This window comes from Panthera tigris, chromosome F2 (assembly GCF_018350195.1).
Source record: "Panthera tigris isolate Pti1 chromosome F2, P.tigris_Pti1_mat1.1, whole genome shotgun sequence".
Lineage (NCBI taxonomy): Eukaryota > Metazoa > Chordata > Mammalia > Carnivora > Felidae > Panthera > Panthera tigris.
This window is the reverse complement of record NC_056676.1, coordinates 349,299-359,878: the sequence shown is the minus strand read 5'-3', so window position 1 is coordinate 359,878 and position 10,580 is coordinate 349,299.

Genomic DNA, 10,580 nt, shown 5'->3' with positions numbered 1-10,580 from the left:
CCATAAATCCAGGGGCTAGAGAGTACATATATCATGGGGTACTTGTCTAGCTCCCTCATTAACTTGCTCCTGAGTGCCAATTACATACAGTACAGCAACATCACTGCTATTGTCCTATCTCGAGTGTCCCAGTGAGTTATTGGCTTGAACTTCATCAAGATGTTCACTCCAGCTCTGGTGGGAGTCAGCTGGCAGCCCCCAGGAGGCTCCCAGGCAGTACACTACAAATGAACAGGTGGGCCCTTTCTCAACACCTGAGTTAACTCAGTCTGTTTTACCATTGCCAAACCTTCCACGTCACAGACTTTCTAAAGCTTTTCCTTTGAAAGCTATTCTGTATTAGAAGCCCCCACCTGGATGAAGCCAGGGGCCAAGAATGGGTCCAGTGGCTTTTCTGGTGAGATATGCTTCTAAGATGGGTCTCTGAGGCCACTCCAGGCCACCTGAAAAGCCTGTCTCTCAAATGCCCCCATGGAGGCTCTTTCCAGCCTCCTGAATGATCACCCCCACTAGGAGCTGTCAGATGCCTTCTTCTGTGACAAAGGCTTGGGCTAGGAGTCTCAACCCTCTGTAGTCAGGCTCTGTAGTGTATGGCAGAACCTGGCCCCCATTCACCCCGCAGGAAGCTAAGTTTCCAAGGCAAAATGCCCCCTCCATCAACTGAAGGCAAAGCAGATGCAAGGTGGTGGGGGCTGTATGTGATTTCCTTCCTCTCTGACCTTCATTACACCTGGAGCATGCTCAGAGGGCAGTGCCACTGACCTGCAGCTAGGGTGGCATGGATCATCGGGCCTCCATCTGTCACTGACAAGCCTGATGGCTTCAGGCAGAACAAGTACCCTGCATCTCATCTATCATGCAAGATAACACCTTTCCTGCCTTTCAGAGTGTTGTAAGGATCCAGTGAGATTAGGAGTACGTTTGGGAAACACTTGCTTTCATCCAGGTGTTTTCCGTATTGCTATGACCAATATGCCCCACTAGTGAGAAGCCACTCTCAGGGTTCTTCCTTAAATTCAGTTACCAATAGGTTTAGGCAATATTCCCCTGGCTCCCTAGCAAACTAAACATTCCCTATTTTTCTCTACTTTCTTTGTCAGTGTGCATGCCTGTGACCGCTGAGCCACACTGCCTCCAGTCCCTGAAGCCAGATACCATTAGCAGTTCAGATTCCCAAAGTCTCAGAAAATGCACAGAGGCTCTGAGTGGTCATCTAACCAATCCATCCTCTGCCTTTGGGTAGGGCTTACAAAGAATACTCCTTAAAATCAATTTCTCATCTGGCCTACAGGGTTTAGCGGAAACGAAACCATATACAGCCCAGGAGCATGCATGGCCTTCCCGGGCCTGGAGTCACAGCTGCTTCCAGTCACACTTAGGATTTGGTGACACATTGTCCCAAGGGACCATCATGCTCTGCATCCATAATGCACTTCTGAACCAGCAGCACACTCATCACCTAGCCCTCTGCAGGCGTGATCTACTCCGAGGGCCTGTTTCCTCAGTGATTCATTGGTTTTGTCTTTGTTTTTGTTTGTTTTGAGAAATGTTGGGGAGGGTTGTGTAGCAGTAGGGCTGGGGAAGGTGCTTACAGCAAAAAAGACACAGGGTTTTTTTGTTTGTTTGTTTTTTAAAGAATGCATCACTTCCTAATGTTAATTCATAAACCTTTTCCCTAGATTCCAGTCAAAAGAAATTTGTAAGGAAAATCCCTTCAGGCTGACAGTGCTGAAGGTGCATATCTCTTTGGTAAAGGCAGAAGACACAGGCCTTTGCCTAGGTTTGAGCAACAGTGCACTGCTGTGGGCCACCTACAGCAATTGGTGCAGCTAATGTGGAAAACAGTGATCCACTCCAACCCCTTCCCCACTCCAAACTCTCCCCTACCCTTACACCCTTCCTCCCCCTCTGCCACTGCTCTACCCTCCTCTGATAGGTGGGAAGGAAAAGAAGGATGGAACTAGGAGTGTTCAGGGAGGGCCTGCTACATGCAAGACCATCCTAGGCTCTTCAACGTGCACCATTTCACTTTGCACTGGTAGCCACCTGACTGAGAAGTCAAGGCGCCCAGGTACCAAGAAGCCAACAAAGTCCCTGAGCTCCTGAGTGGAAGATTTATGATCTGATCCACAGCCTGCCTCTGGGAGAGGCGCTCCCAGTTTCCTTTCCACTGCACAGCTGGAACCCATATGCAGTGCTGGAGAATGGGTACATTATGGCCTTCCCTCCAGATGGCAAATCCCTTCAGAGCAGGATTCCTGTTTGAGTACTCTCTAGATTCCCCGCCACCACCTCCTCTCATTTCCCAGTTACCCCACCTGGAACAGTGCAGGCAGTTGCAGGGACTCCAGAAGAACTGGGTCCCAGTAACAGTGGCCTTCAGAGCCAATTTTATGGTAAGACTCTCCTTGTGCTTGGTCACTTTTTTTTTTTCTTTTTTACACAGCAACTTAGCAGTACTTTCCTGGAATCATTAACTACAAAAGAAGCTTAGAAGGGATTGTTCTCAGGTGTCTTGTTTTGCTATAAGTACCCTGTGGGGTGAGTTTCAGGGCCCTGCTCACACGTTCCTGGGCACTCGGATGGGGGCAAGTTTACCAGCAGGGGCTGCTCACAGATATGCTGCTCTGTCACTTCCACTTTGCACATACTCACAAGTGTGATTCCAGCTATTTGAGGGAGAAGGCAGTAGACTGTCTCTATGGTAACTGGAAGCAGCATTTGAAATAGCCTAAACAAGGTTTGGGGAAAATTCAGTTGTGGCTGGCCATCTGTCCATCCCACCTTGTCAAGGCCAGTGGCTTGAAATGCCTGCCTGAAGGCAAAAGAAAGGTGTGGTGACCTGGAGGAACCATTCCAGAAAGGAGTCCAACATGCACCACACAAATGACCCCCTGCCTGGCTTTTCTAAATGCTTCCCTGAGGGATGTCAACCTTGCCAGGAAAACCAGGCAAAGTGTGTGTGCACACATGCGACATTGAGAGAAAGTGAGAGAACAACTAACTTACAACACGTTTTCTAGCTTATTTCTCTATGGTTTGGTTTTCTCTGACTTTGTTCACTTTATTCAATTTTTCTAAAAACACTTTTTTAAACTTCAGAGCATTCTCAGCTATGCACTTAAGTAACAATGTGACCACTGTCATTTCAGGAAGACTCTTAGCACCCAGCTGCAGGAAGGCCACACTATGAGTGTCGTCTCTGGTATGGCATCACGATGCCTGGGCTGGGGTGAATTATGACCCAGGGGATCAGCAACTGGTTCAACTAATTCCACTCCATATGAATATGCACCCACATCCCAATTCTGTCTCCCCCAGCTCCCTGTGATCCTGGCAAGCTCATAAACCAATCTGAGCCTCAGTTTCCTGAAGATGATAATCTTTTATCTCATAGTGGCTTTTTGAGTATCAAATAAGATAATGGCGGTGAATGTGCTTTGTAAAATAGAATATAACCGACAAATGGAAAAGAGTGTTATTATCGTATTATATCGTATTATCGTATAATAAATGCAGGATTTAATGCAAGAAGATTGCATTACTAATGACGTTATTTTAGTCACACAGCTTGATATTTTTCCTCCCTAACCTTCTTCATAGTTCAAAGAGACAGTGAAAGACAGAAACCTGCATGGCTGGCTGGCTTCAAGGTCAAAACTCAGTCATGCATTTTTTGTGGCACAAAGTGTGGCCAATCGATTGAACACAGAAATCAGAGCGCTAAGTAGAAAGCTACCTGAACAGATGACTGCAGGGCCCAGAGGATGGAGCAGGAGGTACCAATCTGTCAGCTGCACAGCCAGCCCACTCCCCTCTCTCTAGGGATGCACCCGCCCAGGATGATGACCCTTCCCTCTCGGAAAGAGCAGAGCAATACGCTCTCAGAGAGGTCCTCCACTTTTCCCCAGTAGGACCTCACCAGCCTGAGTGAGTTGTTCCCATCCGCCTGGTTTTGAGAAACCTGTAAGCCCAAGAAGGAAAATAAAAGCCATGCACAACAGAAATAGAAGCAGTACACACTGATAGGAAAAGACATCTGGCCCATGCCCCCTCTACACCCTCACCACTGGGCCAGGTCCGTGCATGGGCAAGACTGGGAACTGGGGAGAAATGCAGAATCTGTGGCTGTACTTCGACCCACTGAGTCAGAACCTGCATTGTAGTGTGATGCCCGTGCTCCCCTTGTACAATTCAAGTCCAAGAAGCACTGCTCTTGTACCCAAGGGGTAGGAGATGGGGTGAGCACTCCTTGGCTCGTGTTTGGTGAACTTCTCCCACCTGCTTTGATTCTGATGAGTTCTGGCAGCCCCTGCCTCCTGATCACTTGGTACAGAGCAGGACCACCACCCGGAGTGTGCCACTTTTTGGCAAGAAGCCCATAGGCCAGATCAGCTTTCTCCTCCTCTCCACTCAGGAATAACAGGTGACCTCAGCCTCTTCAGTGCTGTGGGAAATTCACTTTTCCTGTTCACTAAGCCTCTGTCCAAAGAACTTGAGAGGCTGGAGCAGTCACTTCCAATCACACTTCCTTAGCAGTTGGGAGCAGGCTGCACGCTGGGCCTTTAACCCTAGACCGTGGGGTTGGTCCCCTCTGCAGGCTGTGCAGTGCCTGGTCTGCAGTGCAGTCCCCTCCCCCATCAGGGACCTGGCTGCTTCCTGGGCACTTACTTCCTCCAGGTGATTAGGACTGACTTTGTCATCTGTTAGTTTGTATTCATCCCATGCCCAGGGGTTGGGCCCCTACAGTGGATGACGAGACTGGGAAACTGAGGGAAAGTGGAGAAACTCGGATGCAATTCCTTCCCCTCTGAAGGTGGTATGGTCGACGGCTTGGCTCCTTGGTTTCCACCCTGCCCATCCAGTAACCAGCCATAGACACTCTGGCAAGTTCCCCAAAGTCCCCTTGTGTTTTCCCCATCTCTAAAATGGGGCGAAAGTCCCTCCACACCTTAGAGGTTCGTAGAAGATGAAACCGAATTATAGGAAGTGAAAACTTGGATGAACAGATCATTCTGGACAAGGTGTTTTATTCATTAAGATAGGCTGAGGGCACAGCTCTCAGCACCTTAAGCATGCTGAACCTGAGTTGGCACAACAGGGCCTGGTTTAGGATGAGACCCGGAGACCCAGAGTCAAGGAGTTTGCCCATGGTCACCCCTGTGGAAACTGGCAGAGGGGTGCTGTGATTCCAGGTGGAGCTCCAGGCTGGTGTTCCACAGGGACTCAGAGAGGAGTCCTGCCTTGACAGTTGTCTAGACTGGCTCTTAGGCTGGGGGAATACACAAGATGCATGACAAATGTCAGCCACATCCTCTTCATCCTCCTCCACCAGGAAGCCCTCAGAGAAATGTGCTCCATCCTTGGCTACCACATGGTCAGGGACAAATCCAGTCAAGTTTAGTTTTTTCTTTTTTTGTTTTTTGTTTTCTAAATGCACAGGAGAGTGACCCCCAGGAGCTCTTTAGAAAACACACAACAGCCTCAAAGAAGTTCTTGACCTCTGAACCCAAATACAATCTGGAGCATTCAAATGTTTCCTCAGTATCTAATTGGTCTTGCCTCTGACTCCTGAAAGTTGCTCAACAGGGGGTTGATTTATTTCTCCCTTTGCCAACTGCCAATCCAATTAAAACCCTGTTACTCCATGTCTGATGCTCTATGATATGTAAGCCTTGACTTTCTTCTTTCTCAGGCTTTCTCCTCCATTGCTGATCCAGTCACTTCTAGAGTCCATCATTTAACATTTGCTCTTGAGCAATTTAACTTACCAGATACCTCCTGGACTCCTTTCATCTGTCTCTTACCACATACCTCCCCTGTCTTGTTCTGGGGCTGACCAAGGGGGCTTCCCCACATGGTGCCTGTGGGGGGCCATGAGAGATTTCCCCCTATGTGCCCCCTACAACTCACCAGGGGCCCCCCACCAGGTTCTCTGGATCTGGACTGACCAGCAGAATCCAGTGTAGCCTGGATGGAGGACAATAGGCAGACACTTTGCAAAACCCTGTTCCAGCCAATGGTGGGACAGTCTCCAACAGGAGTTTCAGTCAGTGCTGGCCTGGGGCCCCTCCACCAGGCTTGCACGCTCAGCCAGGTGTCTTGAAAGCTGCTGGAATACTGACACCCAGGGGCAGAGGCAGCAACACATCATGGTATTTGCTCCTGCTGCCCCTTAATCAAGGGACATGGGGAGGAGCACACCACCCTGTCAAGGCAGAGACAGCCGCCTCCCCCCTACTTCCCAGCATTAACATTGAGGGGTGACCCAGAGATAAACACCATCCAGGCCTGTGTTCAGAACCAAGTGAAAGACAATCAGGGAAAACACGCACCCTGCACCCTCCTTCCCACCTGGGTTAAACCAAGGCGTGCATAACCCCACAGGTAGAAAGGGCTCACCTTGTTTCAATTGTGGGAGTTGGGGCTTTCTTTTAGTAAACACACAATTTTAAATCTTCAGAGTTTCTCAGAGCAATTTTGCAGCTTGTGAGCTATAGGGGTTTAATTAGCTTAATTACCTTCAACTTCCTGCCTCCGAAAACCTGTTCTGTAAACGTTGGCAGTGACCTAGCCCTGCAGTCTCGGCCCAGACAGAGCTGCCTGTACCCTGTGAGCTGGGCTAGACTCTCAGACTCAGCATCGTCATGCCTAGCAGTGGCCCCAGTGGGCAGAAGATGCCCAATAGTCCAGGGGACAAGGCTGTTCAAGTGTCCATGGCACAGCTAATTAGGAGAATCCATATGAGATTTCCACTTACTACCAGAAAGCATGTCACTCTCCAGACCTAGGGACATGCAGGTGGGAGGTGGAGGAAGGCTGGAGTGCTCCACTGAAGGCAGCCCTCCTCCAGACTCCCCTCAGCCCATGCACACACATCATGCTATGGACAAACTGCCCTCCTTCCACTGAGACTCTTGGAATAATGGCCTTAAAGGAAATGGCTTTCCAGTGTAGATGCCATGTCTCACCCAGCTTGGGATCCTGAGAACAGAGCTGGGGAAGCAGTTCAGGGAAAGACATGTGCTTCTGGACTGCAAAGGGAAAGAGCCAGTCCCCGTGAGCCCTTCAATACACATCCTGCCTTCACATCACAGTTGAGGGGCTTTGCCCCCAGCCTCCACTCTCCTGTCAGGCTCCTGTTCACCCCAGTACCTGCAGAGGCTTCAGCTGGGGTCTGAGCCAACACCTCTATCGTTTAGGAAGAGCCCACAGGGCCATGATACAGGGCCCAGTGGAAACCCTGCTCTGGCAGGCTTTCAGGAAAGCACAAAGGGCTCCGATGTGAGGAAGCTGTGTTTTGCTAGACTTCAGGATATATTTAGCTGACTATAAAGTCATGGTCTACTATGGCCCATCAATAACCAATTTGGCCCCACTAAAATGGATTCCAATTCCCTTAGTACTAGTCTCCTAGCAGTCAGCTCATCAATATACATCATGTTTAGAAGCTGGGATATTGATTGTGGAATTTAATGGACTCATTATTTAGGATTCAGCTTGACCTCTGGAATAAACTTTTTTGGAGCTTCCCTCTCTTTCCACTACCAAATTCCAAAATGGGTGGTGGTGTGGGGCGGCAGGGATTTTGAAGAACAAGAAAAGAATTTCCTGGGGCTTGACCATAAGTCAAGAATTCTCATAATCCAGGGTTTTCCCCCAAGCCCACATGAAGTAGCCTATACCACTGCTTGGTCCCAGATTCACTGAATTAACAAGCAGCTGCCATTGCCATAGGATACAGCAATCACCAGTGGTGTGATTAACATGGGTGGCACCAGTGTGTCACAATGTCTGCAGAGGTGACTTGGAGTCCATACCAGTGCCTGTTCAATGGTCAACAGAAGCTCCATGCCCCGACCCTCATACATGGCCCCCAAAGCCTAGTTTCCCAGTGTTCCCTGACTCCTCACTCAGGGCCACCAACATCCATTCATTGCACAGGAGCTGCCCCCAACCTCCTAAGTCCCTCTGTCAGGAGCATGTCCCACACACAGCTGGGGAAAGGTGGGCTCCTGGGGCAGAGAGGAAGTGGGGGGTGTAAGTCATCAGGAAGAGGAGGATAGCTGTGGTGGGCAGTCCAGCTACCCAGCAGGTCATGGGGAGACCTTTCCCACAAAGAATTTTGTTTGATTCTTTCTCCTCCCGATGATATCCCTGAGCAGAGACCGCTGATAAGGCCCGATCTTTTAGTAACAACCATCCCATCACTAAACATGGATCAGAGATATTCCACTTCTCAGCAGGGAAAGGGACACCAGAGTCTGTGTATCACAACCAAGGATAGCCCTCCCTGGCCAACCTCCATTTACAGTTCTTTTGGTTTCAAGACTTTTAGGTTCAGACACAACTGGCTTCTTCCTACAAAACTATTGGCTTTTTTCATTTTCAGATCTGTGCTTTGGGGAGTAAACTTTTGATTGTGACATTTGTTTGCAAAATTGAGTGAACCAACTAAAGGCTATGACCTCTCACATACAAACTCTCCCATGCCCAGGAGAATGGGGGTGAGCACAAGGAGGGGGCTTGAGGATGTAGTCATACATCTCCTTGGAGGGAGGGCCTAGGCTCTCAGGAACTTGGCATACATCCACTTTACCTTCCCTTTACATTGTTAGTCACTTTCTGGTCTTAGAGTGGCTAGGCTCCCGGAGCATCTCGGACGAGAGTGTAAGATTTAGAAAATAAAAATACCAGATGCCTTGAGAAATTTCAATTTCAGGTAACAATGAATAATTTTTGTGTGCAATTATGTCCTATGCAGTATTGGGGACACAGTTATACTGAAAAATTATGCAGAGTTGATCTGAAATTCAAATGTAGCTGGCATCCTGTATTTTATCTGGCAAGTCCTCTGTGCCAGCTAACCTCCAAGGCTCTGTCTCTATAGTGAGGCTATGCTGTGGATACAAAATCCTTCCCCATATTTTAAGAGAAGCAAGGGCATAACAGTAACAGAAACAATATTTTGTAAAACCTATGTTATGTGTGTATTCATATCCTGGGGAATAACTTCTGAACAAAGATGGTATTTAAATCCAAGCTCCATCCTTGAAGGGCCACTTATTTGCTGGTTTCTTTAAATGAAGTCCCCCTAAATTCCTTCCAATGAATCCACTTGGACATTCAGACCACTGAAAACATGACTTTATTGCTAGTGACTTGCACTGAAAAAAAACACATGGAAGTAAAATCATTTAGGTTAGCATTTCCCCAACTCAATTACATTCTTTGCAACCCTATTCCTGCAGGAACTTCCTGGAGAAAATACATGGTTTGTGGTCAAATAAACAGGAAACTGCATGTTATGTATGCCCATCTGGGAAAGTCACTGTGAATGTCATCATATAAAAGGCCTGAGGAGTATTGCAGTAAGGAAAATCTCATTTGCTTATTCCAGCACTATCCAAACTTATTTGACCACAGAGCCCACTGGCCTCCAATTCCCCCTTTTAATACTTATGAGCCCTACAGATAACACTTTGGATATTAGAAACAGATGAATGCTTGCGTTAACTAACAACTAACCCTTCAGTTAGTATTTCTGTTCCTTACTTGGATCCGGGGTTCTTATAGGTTCTTCCAAAGTCTTTTCCTAGCCTCGCTTACAGACCTGTTCAGTTATGGCCCTCTGTCAAGGCCTTCTCCAAGCTCTGCATGCTCTGAAAATGTCCCTGACCTCATACCTCTCCAGCCCAAAGTGACGATTCCTTGCTTATCTGATCTTTCAATCAGCACCTATTGTCGACACATATAGCTTGCCTTGAGGGATCCACATATCCTGCTTTGCCTTGATATGATAGCTTGCCTTGATATGATCCACATATCCTGATTTTTTAGCTATTATTTCCTGATTCTTTCATTTCTATATATTTTGTCTCTCCAACCAGACTTGAAGCTACTTGGGGGCTAGACTCGTCCTGCTTAACTACAGCCACTTAGTGCAAAATGAATTGGGCATCCAATGGGCCTTGGTAAATGTTTGTTGACAGAATTATGTCTATTCATGCACCCATATTCTAATTGTTGTAAATTCCGGGGTGGGGGGGATGGACGGTTTCCCTAGAAGAGCCATGAGATGGCTTCTCTCCTGCACCATGAACGATCAAAGATCAATCTCAGACTTGTCTCCTGAGCTATGCACAGTGTACCCCTCACATCAGTCACTACTTCCCTGGCAGAAGCCCCAACTCTGACCCACATCCCCGGGATGAGAAATACTTGAGTTTCATCAGCTTTACAGTGACTTTCCAGTTAGTTTATATGTCAAAATTCCCAACAATTATGGGACCCACAGCCCAATGTTTGGTCTAATGCTGTGTCTCCAGTGCCTAGGTCTGGGCCTAGCAGCATCAATTTGTAAACCACTTGCATTAAAAAACGTTTAACTTTATTGTGACAAAATATATATTACATAGCATGTATTAATCATTTTAAATATACAGTTCAGAAGCATTAAGGACATTCACTTTATTGTGCAAGGCATCACCACTGTCTATCTCCAGAACGTTCTCATCTTCCCAGACTGAATCTGTACCCATTAAACACTGATTTTCCATCCCTCCCCCCACCCCCCACCA